Source organism: Piliocolobus tephrosceles, chromosome 18 (assembly GCF_002776525.5).
Source record: "Piliocolobus tephrosceles isolate RC106 chromosome 18, ASM277652v3, whole genome shotgun sequence".
Taxonomy (NCBI): domain Eukaryota; kingdom Metazoa; phylum Chordata; class Mammalia; order Primates; family Cercopithecidae; genus Piliocolobus; species Piliocolobus tephrosceles.
The window spans coordinates 36751851-36767720 of NC_045451.1; the positions used below are offsets into that span (position 1 = coordinate 36751851).

The window sequence follows — 15870 nt, forward strand, 5'->3', positions numbered from 1 at the left end:
GAGTCCCCATCAGGTTAAAGCCTCAACTAAGCTCTCAAAAATTCCCTTAAAAAACATGGGTGTACTAAGCATGACTGTTGACAGGTCACTTGACGTAGAACTGGGGTGATGGGAGGTGCAGGTCATGGTTCCAGGCCATAGGTGGACCTGTTGGATGGTTATAGACACTACTCTTGCCTGGGCCAGCTGTTAAGATTCTAGAGTATTTCAGAGGACCTGGTGGGAGGAGGAAGGCCCACCCATTCCCACTGCTGGGGAAGCACCCAGACACCAAGGCCCTGTTACCTGTGCAGACTTTCTGTCATAATAATAATCATGATCCTAACAGCTTGTATACGTCCTGGGCTTTGCCACTTACTAAGCCTTTCCCTTATCTTCACACAGCAACCCACAAATTAGATAGATGGTTCTCTCTGGTCTAGAGAGGAAGAAATAGATGTTCCCAGAGGTTAAGGTAATTGCCCTAGGTCACACAGCTAGATGTGTAAGAACCCATGTTTTCTGATGCTGAAATTTCATGCTCTTTCCAGGACATCACGTTGCTTCTTGTCCCATGGGCCACACCTCCTTAGGATGGAAACTCCCAGAAAAACACTTCTCTATAAAGATGTAACTCATTTTACATGCAAAGTTTATTCCATACATTTTAATCAAAAAGAATAGAAATAAGTGCAACTTTAAACGTATTTAGTCAATCATCCAAAAGGTATTTGTTTAGTGCTTAGTACCATGTAAAAGCCCAGTTTCAGGCACTGGGTCAGGGACTGGGGAACATAAGGGTGTGTTTAAGGCATGCCCATGGACTCGCAGCCTGCACCACCCATTATCCTAGGTCTGCACCAGGTGATCTGCCAACAATCACGTGTGGCACACTCGTATTCCTGAAAGGAATTTTTGAGATTTTAGTTGAGGCTTTATACCTGGTAGGGACTCAATGTCTATTTGATGGTGGGCTCTGCTTCTGCAAAAACCACACCTTGATTCTCTACACTGAAGCAGGGAATAGTGCTAGGTACTGAGTCCAACAGGGTTGAATGATTCATTCCAAGATTATGGCTAAAACATCTTTTTACTCTCTAAGGACATAGCAAATATGGTTTCCACCCTTTGTGTACTTCAACCAAGTGGTACATACAAGACATCCCCGTTGGCCCAAAGAGCTCTAAGCCTGCCACAGCTGTGATTTCCTGTGTGTGAAAGTAGCAGTAGCTGCCAGCTCCCATCCATGTATGCAAGGGCCTGCTAACACCCAGAGTAGCCTGATACCACTGCCAGGTAGTTGGTGGCACCAGCCTGTTAATTCCTAGTGCAGGAGTCCCATCTGATTCTGGTTTCCTTCAGAGACCTCTTCTTAGTGTAGAACCCAGAGTGATCTCACAGGCAAAGGGCTTCTAGACCACAGGCTTTTGGGGATGAGCAGATCCCAGAGTAATAGTATGGGTGGAATTTCTCTGAGCCTTTAGCTTAATTTCTTAAAATTATCAGATAGGGCCGGGCGCGGTGGTTCACGCCTGTAATCCCAGCACTTTTGGAGGCCGAGGTGGGTGGATCATGAGGTCAGGAGATCGAGACCATCCTGGTTAACGTGGTGAAACCCCATCTCCACTAAAAAATACAAAAAAATTAGCTGGGTGTGGTGGTGGGCGCCTGTAGTCCCAGCTACTTAGGAGGCTGAGGCAGGAGAATGGCGTGAACCCAGGAGGTGGAGCTTGCAGTGAGCTGAGATTGCGCCACTGCACTCCAGCCTGGGCGACAGAGCGAGACTCCGTCTCAAAAAAAAAAAAAAAAAAAAAAAAAAGTCAGACAGGAGATCTTTGGCTTAGCCCCTGTTTGATTGCAGAGTGCACAAGTTGGGGTTTATGAGCTCTCTCCTCCTTCTTCATGCTTACTCTCTCTGTCCCCTTATTCCGGTTAGTTCTCTGGCAGGGAATCTTCCCCAGCTAGCAGCTAACAGTAAATTATGTGTCTGGGATTCTCCCAGGGGTGAGTGAGTGAGGGGTAGGGGTGGGTGTGTGTGTGTGTGTGTGTGTGTGTGTGTGTGTGTGCGCTCATGCTTATGCATGGGCATTGGGGTGCTGAAGTGGGAAAGGAGGATCCAAGTTCAAAACTAACACTGGAGACTCTATGAATGGGCAGATAAAGAATAATTTCCCCTGAGGGTCATGCCTGGCCTTGGAGCATTCCATCTCCTACAAGAAGCAATCAAATGGAACTATGCTTGATTCATGGGTAGCTAATCTACAAGGGAGATTTTTTCCTTCCACACCCCACCTTGCCTTCTGTTGCCTTCATGGGTTTCAGTTCATTTATACATGGATTCACTTGCTTGTTAGTGTGCTCTGCAGTGCTTCCCTAAGGATGTAACTCTGCAGATGGACGACATTTTTAATTTTATTTTCTTAGTATTACTCTTGGCTTTTTGGAGGATTTTTTAAAATGATTATTCCTCCTGATATTATTTCAGTTTCCAATTACAATGTGGGCATACTCTCGCACACTGCTATTTTGTAAATGGATGTATATACTTATTATTAATTGACTCCCCAAACAGGCCACACACGCTTGCATTAAATTGTGTATTATATTACTTGCATGCCACCAGGCTGGCCCCTTGCCAGTTGGGACTCTCAGCTTAACCAGAATCACAGTGGGCACATCTCGGTTTCCCTGACACCTGTGCAAAACCACTTGCTTGCCCTGGGCTCTGCTCTCCAGGGAGAAGGAGCTAAGGTGGCCCTCTATTGAAGAGGTGTCAAAAAACCTGAGGTCCTCCTGCTCTTTTTTTCTAAGAAAAGAGTTAGAAAAAAAATTCAATGTTAGTCACCTAGATTATCCATCTTTTTCTGAAAACACAGAGGAAGGGTCAACTCTGGTCTTAATCCCTGACTATCAGTGGCCAAGTCCAGACACCAGCAGTTGGAGCCACTCCTCTGTAAAGCTTTCCCAGGGACCCCAAGCAAATTAACAAGTCCCTTCCTCTGGGTCCTCTCTGACATGACTCAACTCCAACAGTTATAGGGCTGTATTACTTACTAATGTCTATTTCAGCTCCGGACTGTGAACTTGGTTTGGGACCTTTGCTTTCTACCAGTGTCCATGCTGTACTTGACAGTTGATAAATAGGCGGAAGGAAGGAAGGAAGGAAGGAAGGAAGGAAGGAAGGAAGGGAGGAAGACAAATGCTATCTATCATAGGGGAGTTAGCTGGAGTTTGACACTGGGTACATGTAAACAATGAATGTGTAATTTTTAAAGAGAATCATTATTCATTCAAAAATCATAGTATTTAATAGTATGAAAGCTGAAGTGTGTCTCACGTGGGGAACAGGGACTCTGTTTGCATCAGCTGTGAAATGAGATGGACAATCTCAAAGATGTTTCAGAGGCCTTGGAGCAACCCAGAACTGTGTGATGTAAGCCTTGTTAGGTAACAGTTCTTTTACAGACTAGGATTGCAATTGGGAAATATATATCCTATTCCATTCCATAAAATGGAGTAGAAAACAAACTGAATCTAGATGTTGTGTTAATTATGACTGCTATTATTATTATTATTATTTTGGAGTTAAGATATCTAATTTAAGATGTTAAAGTTAATGTATGGCATTAATTTGTAAATTCCAGTTCAACAATCTTCTACAGCAGTTACAGTAAAGCACTGTATTCTTACATCCCTTGCCCACTTGAGCAAGCTGTTTGTATTCTAATTGTTCTCTGTAACCAGTGAACTTCTATTTTTTGTACCCCTATGAACTTAAGCTAATATTTTCTCCCAGGGAAAGAGAGATTAAAGTTTTCAGTAGAATGCCCTAAAGTCCCAAAGGTAGAATTCTAGGCATCAGTCAAAAGGACAGAAAGTCCTGGGAGGGAAGTTCAGGGTATGGAGTTCCTCGAGTTCCAAGATTTACAACTTCCAGCTAAGCGTTGGTGGCCGCCTTCACCTCTGGGTGAGACTGGACCTGGCCATGATAAAGTCTGTCAAAAGAAGCAAATTCGGCAAGCTGGATAGCAGCATGAATGTTGATGCAATTTCAGCCCGAGGTTTAATGCCACAATTAAAAGAATACAAACCCTCCTGCTGAGAAGCCTTTTGGCCACTCCAGACCCTTTAATTCCCATCAGAAAACAGCATGTCACTTCCAAGGGTTACCCACAACAGGGCTTGCTTTGGAGACCTAGAGGCATAATTATCTATTGGGAGGTGGGAGGCTGAGGTCAGCCTGGCTGGGGCAAGGGCCTGCCCTTTGTGCAGATATTGGAATGTCTCGGAATTCCTGCCAAACCCAATCAGCCAGGGCCGTGTCTCATGAGAAGTTACTTCGGGAGGTTATTAGTCTGCCCTGATGCTGACTCAGGCAGCCTTCCCTAAGCTAACCAGAGGCAGATGAATCTGTGGGAAAAGCTCTGTCTTCATTATGAAGCCCACAAGATGGAGGTGGCCCCTGAGCCCTCTGTGTCCTTCGGTGAGCTGTGCACATTGTACCGAACTGTGTGCTCCAGGAGAGCGGGGACCCTGCCAGTCCCATTCACCTCTGTGTCCCTGTGCCTAGTTCACAGACAGCACACAGTGAGAGCCTGGGGAGAGAAGAAATAGCTCTCTCTGCACAGTGCTTTCTCTTCTCTTTTAGATACCGTTCACCTTTCAAGGCTCAAGTTCCACCCCCATGTGAAGCTTTCTCTGCTCACAGCAGCCCATTCTGATCTATTTCTTCACAGAGCACTGTGTCTCCTGGTGCCCGCAACACTAACTTAACCCCCACTGGTTAATCTTGAAGCCGAGTGAGCTCCTTGGAGCCAATGCTTGTACTTCTCCCATCTTTACTTATAGCATCAGATACAATGTCTTTCACATGACAGAAATTAATGAACAGGGGAAACCTACAACCCTGGAGTGGGAAAGTGCTGCCCAGATCAACTAGGCCAGTGAGTTGCCAATTTTTTTCCTATAAGCAGAAAAAAGAACCCTGTGTTCTTTTCAAATGAATGATTGTGGAATCTCCTCCCCTGCATATAAAAGGTAAGAAGTTTGCTTCTTTGGGTTGAGGAGTACACAGAGATTTGGAAAGCCCATCTATCTTTCTCTCCCACTCTCGTCCCTGGGGCAGCACTTGAAAAATCACAGATCTGTCCAGGACCTTCCTTTTACAAATGAGAAAATTGAAAGCCAGAGAAATAGAGTGACTTGGCCAGGTTCACACACTTATTTTAGCGGCCAAATTTGGGAGGGGAACCAAGGTTTTCAAACTGTTACCTAAGTGATCTTTCCATTCTATGACACTGACTAACTTTTGGCTGAAAGAAAGAGAAAGGAAAGAAGGGAAGAAGGGAGGAAGGAAAGAAAGGAAGGGAGGAAGGAAGGGAAACAGTAGCGAGAGGGGGAGAGAAAGGAAATAAAGGAAAAAATATATCTTCAATACATCATGGAGAGTTTATTTTCTTCTCTCTGACCTCAGCATCAACACAGCCTTATGCTTGGTATAGCAGAGCTCCTCTCCTGTTAAAAGTTCAAGGATTAAGTTTTGTATGGAGAATTTCAGAAAAGAAATTTAGGTACAGATATTAATGATTAACTCAAATAGTTATTAATACTAAAACTTCACATTGCCTATCAACTTGAATTCTGACAGTTAGTAATTCCTATAGTTACCACAATGGCTTGGGTATTTGAAGCTATGTTCCACAGATAACCTCAAGGAGGGCATGCAGGCATGCAGAGCAGGCCCTGCTTCATTTATGAGAACAGCTTGTCTGAATCCTTCTTTCTATGGTTCTTTTTGTTGTGATGTGTGGTTTTCTGAAGTACAAACCCAATGATTGCACCAATTTGTGTCTTTGCCCAGGCCTGCTCTCCCAGGCCCCACGTGTCTACATCCACAGGGATGAGTTGCAGAGGTTGCCTGAGTGTTGGCTGGGCTATGTCTGCTTTTTCTCTTCCCTCCCTGTCTGCAGAGTGGGGCCTCCTCTTCTTTCCTAGATCCTGCTCACATTTCAAGGCTCAAGTTCCATCCCCACGTGAAGCTTTCTATGTTCACAGCAGCCCACGTGCTGATCTCTTCTTTCTCAGAGCATTGTGTCTCCTGGTGCCTCCAACCCAAACTTAACCCCCACTGGTTCTATTGATTCCTTTGTGCTCCATTTCCCAGTCTACTTAATGAGAAAATGGAAGCTCAGAAAGATTAAAAGACCTGCCCAAGGCCAACCCAGCTAGTTAGTATTAATCAAGCTTAGAACCCATGTTTTTGATGCCAAATTGACACTCTGTCTACACTCTATCATCATTGCTCCTTAAAATTCATTTTAGCTCAGTGAGGCTACAGTCAGTATGAAAAAGCAGTTACTTTAAAATCATAATATCCAGATTTCATAGTTGCATTAAAAACACTTGAAATCTTCCATTTTTAATCATTCATTTGAACAAATATTTATCCACAAACTACTTAGTGTCAGACACTGTTGTCATGCCAGGTACATACTGCAGGCCTCTTTAACATGTGTGTGAATGGTATGCTAATTCTGCTCAGTCAGCACATTCTCCTCCACCTATTCCAGGAAAAATCAGCGCTGTCAGGATGCTTCACGGGGTTCTTGTTTTCTTATTGTGTTTCAAGAGAATCACTGAACTTGGTACTTGAATTTCTATTTGATAAAATGTGGAACAGGGGAAATAATATAGCCATGATAGGTAGAAATAAATCAATTTATTAATATATCCATTAATATAGTAATTTGGTATTTATTAATATATCCATTAATTAGTAATGGATATATTAATAGCCACCCAGTGCAGTATAAGCAAAAATGAGTTTGTGGTAGTTACTACATGGGTGTTTCCCCATCTACATTTTGAGGGTATAAGTTGGGCTTTACTCATCTTTGTATTCCTCATAGCATGAAAACTTGCACATCATAGATGCTCAATAAAATTTGCTGATTGCCAGGTATGCTTCTTAATATTACCTTATGCTTACCAAGGAATATAGGTCAGGTCTACATTCGGATGCTCACCTAATGTAGGCATCCACAGCATTGTCTAATGGATCCACAGCATTTTCTGATACCTCAAGTTCATCAACAAGGTCAGTTTTAAGGGATTGTCTAGCTCTGATATGGTTTGGCTCTGTGTTCCCACTCAAATCTCATATTGAATTGTAGATGGGGCCTTGTGGGAGGCGACTGGATCATGGGGGTGGTTTCTAATAGTTTAGTACCATTCCTGTAGTGTTGTCGCATGATGGAGTTTTCACAAGATCTGGTTGTTTGAAAGTGTGTAGCATCTTCCCTTTTGCATGCTGTCTCTTTCCCATCAGTCATGTGAAGATGTGCCTGCTTCTCCTTCACCTTCCACCATGATTGTAAGTTTCCTGAGGTCTCCCCAGAAGCAGAAGCCTGTACAGCCTACAGAATCATGAGCCGATTAAACCTCTTTTCCCTATAAATTACCCAGTCTCAGACATGTCTTTTTAGCAGTGTAAGAATGGCCTAATACAGCTTCCATGTATCATCCTTGGAAAAAATGTTTTTTTCCATCTGCTGGCTGAGGCTATTGGTTTGATTAGGACCAACTTTTTAGTTCCAGAGATGAAACTAGCAACTGTAAATTAGAAAGGGTAGGATCCCTACCTGAAAATGAACATGAATGGCACAATTTTTCACTATTCCAGGCAGAACATTCTGTCTGTTGGGTGAAGGAGGAGGAGGAGATGTTTCCTTAATCTGTGGGGTCCCTGTGGAAACTGGGTCTATTTTTGGCTGATCAAGAGAGAAACTTCCTCCACTATGGGTCTGAGTCGGTACAGTAAGAATGAAACAGATCATATAAGTATCTCATATCCTTAGGTCACCCCAGAGATATGTCTTTGTGTCCCAACTATTTGTGGGGCCACAGCCCTAACTCTTATTGAGAATGTTGGGACATCTGGAGCCAGGCAATAGAGGCACAATTCATCCACAAATTCTTTATGTATATATGGATAAAATCTAAACACTCTTACCCTTTAATCTTTACATTTGGGACTACATTCAAACTTCTATGTATCATAGTCAACTTCTGATTACAGTCCTATTGGCCTCAACTAATTTAGAAGGTGGTGTGACCAAAGAAAGGAAGTCCCGTTACACAATGGAGTGTGTAGCATCATTCCAATGTAAGTAACATTAAAAAATATGCTTTTTTCCTGGTATATATTCCCTCTAACTTCTCATCAATACAATGATGCTGGAAATTTCTTTATCACATATTGGGCGATAAGGCTTAAAATGAATGTTTCTCTGAGAAAGGGAACATGATGATTTATATTTACATAAGGTAAATGACAGGTTTGAAAGTTTGTCTACAGCAGATTTTGATCCAGAGACACACAGAAAGAGTTAGAAGTAAAATCTGGGGAGAAGGTGGTATATAAGATCAAGATATCCTCCAGAAGGAATCTGAGTAGAGAGCAAGTGTTTGCTAAAAGCTGACCCTGCTGATCTTCGTGGTAACCCCCATGATATAAACTCTCAGGACACCACTTCACTGAGGCTGTGGTGCAGCCATAGAGTAGTGTAGCCATTGATGGTGACGACATAGGCTAATAGTAAGTTTCTGAGGCCCATCTACACAGAAGCTTGGTCAACAGAGACCCTCAGAGAATCACTTGCTTGATCACACCCTGAGTAGGCAGAACCTTGGATTTACCTACAAGTTACTGACAGAAAGTACTTGAAAACATTCTGAACTAGCCATGGCCCTGGTTGTTGAGAAATGACGTCTGGGAATTCCACTCTGCCTTCCCACCCTTCCAGCTTCCCCCAGTCCAGTAATGGCCTTGTGATCTCATCCTCTAAGACAGATTTTGCAGGCAGAGTGAGTCTGATGTATGTAAATCTTGTGCCCTCGCCAGACTCTCCCAGGGAGGCTGCCTTGAAGAAAATCTATTGCCCTCATCAATTACCAAACTTCCAAATGAAATAGATTGTTCTCTCTTGCTGGAAGACCATCAGGCTGTCATTTTTCTTGGTAATGAGCAGCAGTGCAGGAGGGGAATTGCACTTTCTCTGTGGCACTGAATGAAGGGTTCCAGGAAGCAAGGGCTGACCAGGAAAGCGGGGAGTTACCTGCCAAAATGATGGAAAGGTATCTGGAAGCCTCTCTCTCCTTTAAATTGTACTCCAACAAATTTCTCTTGACTCTTTAGTATGCATCAGGCAATTTTCTGGGTATGGCGAATGTAAAATTGAGGAAGGACTCTTCTCCCTGGCCTAGGTATTGCCCATCTGACTTTGATTTTTTTTTCCTCTATTCCTTCCATGCTAGTCTGGTTCACTCCTAATTCCTGAGCTATACCTGAAGAGGATAAGAACTCATTTGGGAGCCTTACCTCCACCATCTGATGGGGACTGGAATTCATCTGTTGCCCAGGGATGCTCCATGGATATTGGTGTATAGTCCCCAGGCATTTCTCTTTCTACTGAAATGTGCTCCTGTACATGCATCTGGGCTCCTGCCTTGGTTTACCCATATAGTGTCTTTAATCCATTTTGGGCTTGGAATAGCACCTCAAACTTTAGTCTGTTTGCCTGGGCTCTACCTAGGTTCCTTCCCTGAGAGCTGAGAGTCAATTTTTCTACCTTCCTCTTTCTTCAGGGTCAATGTCTTGATGCCACAGTCTACCTGTCTTCAAACACTGCTCCTCCTCTGAGTATTTTCTTGCCCTAGTGCTTTATCTCCCAAAGTGAACTCCCTGTTGTGCCGATGGAGGCTTGAACCCTGTGCAGTATTACCAAGTACCTTGGGATCTGTACTCTTCATCCAAAGTACTTTTTATAAGGACCTTTCCCGGGAGAATACTCGACACAAATGGAAGAACACCTATGGGTAGAAATTGGGACACTTGGGTTAGTTTTCTCTTCCCTTTGCATCTACTTTTAACTTCCTTCTTTCTCAAGCATATACACCTGAGACCCTAGCTCATCCTGCAAGTTTTTCCCGGTTATGGCACTTACTCAACTTTCAAGGTGCTCACTTTCCAAATGGAGAGACAGCTAGACATTTAACAGGTAAATATGAACCACTGTGATAAGATAATCTGTAAGGTGTGTACTAAGTGTGGTGGGAGTGAGCCCAGGGAAGGGATGCAATAAAGAACAGATTGCAAGGAGACCTTAAGGGAGGAGTAGGAGTCGACTTAGGGGACAAGGGTCTTCTAGTGGATCCTAAAAGGACCCACTCCTGAGTGATGTCAGAGAGTCTGAAAAATTAATGTTTAAGCTACTATATAAATTCTAGAATTTCAGAGATCCACTGCCCCAAAATATAGAGGTGTATCAATATTCTGCCCATAGGAGCTATAACCTAGTTGGGGAGGAAATTTTCTCACAGAGTAAATAGTCAAACAATAATTTAAGGCTGTACATAATAAAGTGCTACTTTAAATAGAAACAAGTGCCAAGGATGTGTCAAGTTCAAAGATGCCTGGGCCAGATATTGCCCCTTGCAGAAGCCTGGGAAAAAAGAAAAAAACCACAATAAAAGGGAAGTTAACACAGGAGCTAGGAATGGCGACCTTTCTGCTGTCTGCAAATCATATGATGTGGATGGCTGCCCTCTTGGCCTCTGCCCTGTAGAGGACTCTCTTGGATTTTCAGGAGAGGAGGGGGAAAAAGAAGTCTTATTAAAAATAACAGCATTTCTGGTGTGCATGTGTGTGAGTGCTGTGCGCAAAAACACATTTAACAGTGCAACCGCTCTGAGCATTGGCTGGTGGGAAAGAGTCCTGAATGCAAAGTGAGGCAAGTGGCCTTTGCAAATGCCAGCTGGAAACACTGCTCTGCTGTGTAAGCAGGACAAGAACAAGCTAGGGAACTGTCACCTCTCCAAACAAGTTCTCTCAATGACAGGATCAGCTGGCTGTTCTGAGAGGGGCTTTGGGCATCTCTATGCCTCTCTCTGGGTGGGTAGAAACCCAAGTATGGGGAGCATGGCTGAATGCCTTTTGATTCTGCCACTGGGTGGGACACTGGCCTAGGTCACTTTCGGGAGGCAGAACCCTGATCAGCAGGCAAAGGGGAAGGCAATACTGTGACATTCCATGAAAGAGTGGGCCAGGCTGTCCTCCTGTGGGCACCACTCCACTGGTGGCAGGGTTGGACTGAGGGTACTCCCTGCCTCCACAGTAGGAGCCACATAGAGGGGCCTGGGAGTGTAGGAGAGCTTGGTCTTTGATTCTGCACTCCTTCTCATTTTCCACCAAACCTACACTTAGTATGACTTGGGGGCACAGATAAATCACTCTATGAGTTGTATGACCTTAAGGAGCTTACTTTATCTCAGAGAGACTCATTTTTTTCCTCCTCTATCACATGGGAATTGTAATGACTACTGTAAAACACAAATCTGTTGTCACATTTAAGTGTGAGAATAATTATAAAAAACAGCACCTGTAAGAAGCCATCACAAATGCTCACTTCCATGTCCTTAATTTTACAGATAGGAACTCGGAGCCTCAGAGAGGTTAAGTGTCTCACTTGAAGTTGCCCGTCAAAGATGAAACTGAGGTTGGAACCTCAGGACAGTGAGGAGGTGAGGGAGAAATGCTTGGGGCTTGGCTCTGCCCCTAACAGGGGGTAGGATTAGGTACAACCCCTCCACTCAGGTTTCAGGTTCCCTCTCTGTTAGGCAGAGGATGGATGGGATCCTCTCCAAGGTCTCTCGGGGTCTAACATGGAACCAGCAATGCTCCTTCCTCTATGGAGCAGAGGCCCAGTCCGTGACCTACAGAACTCTGCATTCCATAGAGAAGTCACAGTGTGGACCTTGGATCAGACATCTCTACAAAAAGAAAGTTCATCGCAATGGAACTTCTCAAGGGCTTGGGCCCCTGGAACCTCCCTGGAGAACCATCCAAGGGAGGCAGGGATGGGGGCCCACAGGGTGCAGAGTGGCGGCCACTTGAGTGGCAGATTGCTGACACCATGTGACCTGGCTTCCCAGTCTCAACTTTTCCATTCTGTCTCGTTTATTTTTCCTTCCCTGTCCCCTCCATGACCTGAAATGCTGTCACAACCATATCTGGGCTTTTCTGTAAATGTCTTTGTTTTTCCTTTTAAACCTTGATTGCTTTCATGCTAATAAACTAGAACTGAGGCTCACTGAGACAAGAGAAGTAGGTTTCCCTGGAAAACATTTATGGGTATGTAACAGAAAGAGATAGAGACTGAGACAGAAAGACAGAGGTAGCGAAAGAGAAAACCACAGAAAGGACACGTATGGAGAATTTGAAAGAGAGAGAGACAAGCAGGTATTGATGGCCAGAAAGACATATATATATTTATGGAGGAGATGACTGAGGTAAATTTAGGCAGAGACAGGGAGATTTGTTCCATCTCCTCTTGAGTTCCTATCTACAAAGAGAGATGTGATGGAAACAGTCGAATCCACAGATGAGTTGGGTAAGACTGGGCAAGGTATCCCATGAAGGGACACATAGAGTCTTCATTTTCCTTCTACTTCTTGGACTCTTCCAAAGGTTTGCAAGACCACTGGCTATACAGGCGGCTCCAGGCCAGAGTCATGACCATCTGAAGTCCCTGAGTTCAGGGCCATGGGTCCTCTATCCTAACATTTTGCCTTAGATGGATCTGAAGGTTTGGGGGATGCTAGCATTGTTATCCATGAAATCAACTCAAAGGTCATCTGTCAGCCCCCAATATCTTGACAATTTGTAATTCTGTTTACATGTTTACATATTTTTGTCTCATTTGCAGGACCAGATTGTTAATTCCCTGGAGCAGGCATTTTTGTGTGTGCAAGATGCCTTGAATCTAGTAGGCCTTTGATAAAGTCGAGTTGAGGGACTGGGCCTGTGTCAGACAGCTTCCAATGGCCCATCAGAATGGAGGGATTCCAGAAGGTTGGAGGTGACCCATCTAAAGGACACTGGCCATCCTACAGAAACATCTTGTAGAGAGTTGAGCACCCACGACTGGGCTGGCAAGCAAAGACAAGATGAGGCCGTATTAGTCCATTTTCACACTGATGATAAAGACATTCCTGAGACTGGGTAATTTACATAAGAAAAAGGTTTAATGGACTTACAGTTCCACGTGCCTAAGGAAGCCTCATGATCGTGGCAGAAGGTGAAAGGCACATCTCACATGGTGGCAGACAAGAGAAGAGAGCTTGCTCAGTGAAACTCCCCTTTTTAAAACCATCGGATCTTGTGAGACTTACTCACTATCACAAGAACAGCATGGGAAAGACCTGCTCTCATGATTCAGTGATCTCCCACTGAGTTCCCTCCCACAACACACGGGAATTCAAGATGAGATTTGGATGGGGACACAACCAAATCATGTCAAAGGCCCTGTCCTCTTCCAAAGACTAAGAGAGGGAGAGAAGAGCACATCAAGAACCCAAGTGAAGACCGGCCTGTAAACAAGTCAACACAGGAAAGACTCAGGAGGTCAGCCCCAGCTGGAACATGAGATCTATGCAAAGCAGTTTTTCAGAGTGCTGAGATGCCTCTGTTGAGCATGCTGGATGATGGTTTCTAAGTATTCCAGTCTTTCTTACCTTTGAGATAAGCAGAGTACATGGAATCTATTTTAAGCTTGCATTACAGGATTGGAGTGGTACCTGGCAGGCTCTTGTTTATGCAGGAATATTTGCCCCAGTGCCAGATTCCCCCAGATTGCCGTGTTTTTCTAGTTGGTTCTTCTTACCTTTTTCTCACGGTTCCTATTTATTCCTGTTGTATGTTTCTGCTTCCTTATTTCACTTTGCAGTAAGCAAAGAGAGTCTGATGGGACTCACATGAGGGAGAGTTACAGGGACACTCTCACCATTCCTGTCAACTGGCCAGTTTTATTCATTTCTCAAGTGGCTTAAAAGTCCCTTCTTCCAGGAAGATGTCCCAGCTCCCCAAACAGCAGCAGAAGCTCCTCTGTACATTTTTCTGCCTAAAATACCTATCTCCCTGAACACAGTTACATGCTCAATAGACTGCCTCCACCATCAGATTGTATGCCCACTAAGGACAGAATCTGTGTCCCCACAGACTCTTTAGTGCCCAGGACTGCAAGGTGACAGCCAGTGTTTAATTCATATTTATTTAATGTGGGTATGTGTAACCGGAGGGTCAGCCTGGTCTCTTCCATGGAGGAAAACACTTCCCTTGATGCTAGACCCTGGCTATGGGGCAGAGGTTACCAAAGACTGATTTCTGGGTGAGTATGGACATGGTGCTCCTGCAGTCCTCTCTGCTCCAGCCTGACTAGTTTCCTCCTTGTCACTCTCTCATCTGACCTCTGCACATTGACTTCTTTGCCCGCCCATCAATGCTCTCACAACTCCTCCTCTTTAGCAACCTGCCCTTGAGTTCAGAGACCACCTCCCCTAGGACCTTCCCTGACTCTACTTGAACCCTCCCCTCTTAGGGTCTGTAGTGCTCATTTCAGTGTGCATCTCACAGTGGGGACCTGGGGATGTCAGGTCATCCCCTTGTGATGACTATGATGTCATCACCTTGTGTAGTTATAACCTCCCTTTCTTACACAAAAAAGGCAACACTGGAGCTGCAGGGATTCATAGACCTTGTCCTGTCCATTTCCTTCAATGTATAGGAAAGGACAGTGAAACCAGGGAGCTCAAGTGACCCCCTCAAGGAGATACAGCTGTTGAGTGGTGATATCCCCTTGAGGAGGGGGTAAGTCCTCAGGGGAGGAAAGTCAGGTCCTCTCACTTTATGTCCAGACAGATTCCAGTTCCTATTGATTCCTAGGATTTTGTACACCATGGTACCCTAGCACAGGGCTTGAATATCAGTTTCTTAGGACTGCTGTGACAAATTACCAATAATCTCGGTGCTTCGGCACAAGAGAAATTCATTCTTTCACAGTTCTGAAGCTAGAAATCCACAATAAGGTGTTGGCAGGGCCATGCTCCCTCTGGAGGCGCTAGGGAAAAAATATTCTGGCCACTTCTGGCTTCTGGTGGCTCCTGGCATTCCTTGGCTTGTGGTAGCATCACTCCAATCTCTGCCTCTGTCTTCACATGCCCTTTTTCTCTCTCTGTCATGTAGTTTTCTGTCTCTTCCATTATTGGATTTTTGGGTCCACCCTATCTAGGATGATTTCATTTGGAGAGCCTTAACTTGTCTGCAAAAATACTTATTCCAAATAAATTCACATTCCAAGGTTCTGTGTAGAACTATTTTTCTTTTGAAGGGGCACAATTCAACCCACTACAGCTCAGAATTCAGCAAACACCCAGTTGCCACTGGATTACTGATGGGTAGTCGCTCTGCTGGTGTGTCATCAGGCTAACTGGACAACTAGAGGAAGGCTCTGTGGAGGCGGTTGGGTTTGATGGGAAGAAGAAGGATGGGTTTTCTAAGTGAGGATAAAGTGAAGCGCAGGTCTCAAAGGCTGCTGGGAGCAGGACTCCGGGGAGACTTGAGGACGGGACCTCAGTTAGTGTGTGAGTCAGAGCTGAGAGGGTACAGGACTGGACCTAACACCTTCAAGGTCCCCCTGCAGCCTCAAAACTGGCTGTAGCCTTGAAGTTGGAAGCAGAATCTCCTGCTGGGAGGCTAGCGGACACTTTGCAGGAAGCAGTGAGCCTCCCTCCCTCAGAACATCTTTTTCAAGAAGGTGCTTTTCTGTTTTCAGCTTGGCCCCTCCCCACCTTAATTCTGCGGAGAGAAATCCACATCAGAACGGACAGGGTGAAGGCAAGTGGCCCCGTCACACGTCCCAGTCAGCTACTTGAGAGGAAAATGAGAGAGGAGGCAAGGCTCGGCTTTGTGAAACATGTAGGCGGGTCTGTACACAAACATCGGCTCATACAAATAAACCAAACCTGGCCAAAAATAACAGAAAAGGCAACAGATGC

At 44.7% G+C, this 15870-nt stretch overlaps 1 long non-coding RNA gene across 1 annotated transcript in view; it reads right to left on the bottom strand.

Annotated features, from left to right (window-relative positions):
• LOC111539699 overlaps positions 1-14401 on the bottom strand; it is a 39368-nt gene extending 24967 nt beyond the window's left edge. The window contains exons 1-2 of the long non-coding RNA XR_002730751.2: positions 14188-14401; positions 5985-6143 (exon numbers count right to left, since the gene is read on the bottom strand). This is a non-coding gene — a long non-coding RNA (uncharacterized LOC111539699). The remainder of the gene's footprint in view (positions 1-5984; positions 6144-14187) is intronic.
• Positions 14402-15870: the final 1469 nt, after the last annotated feature.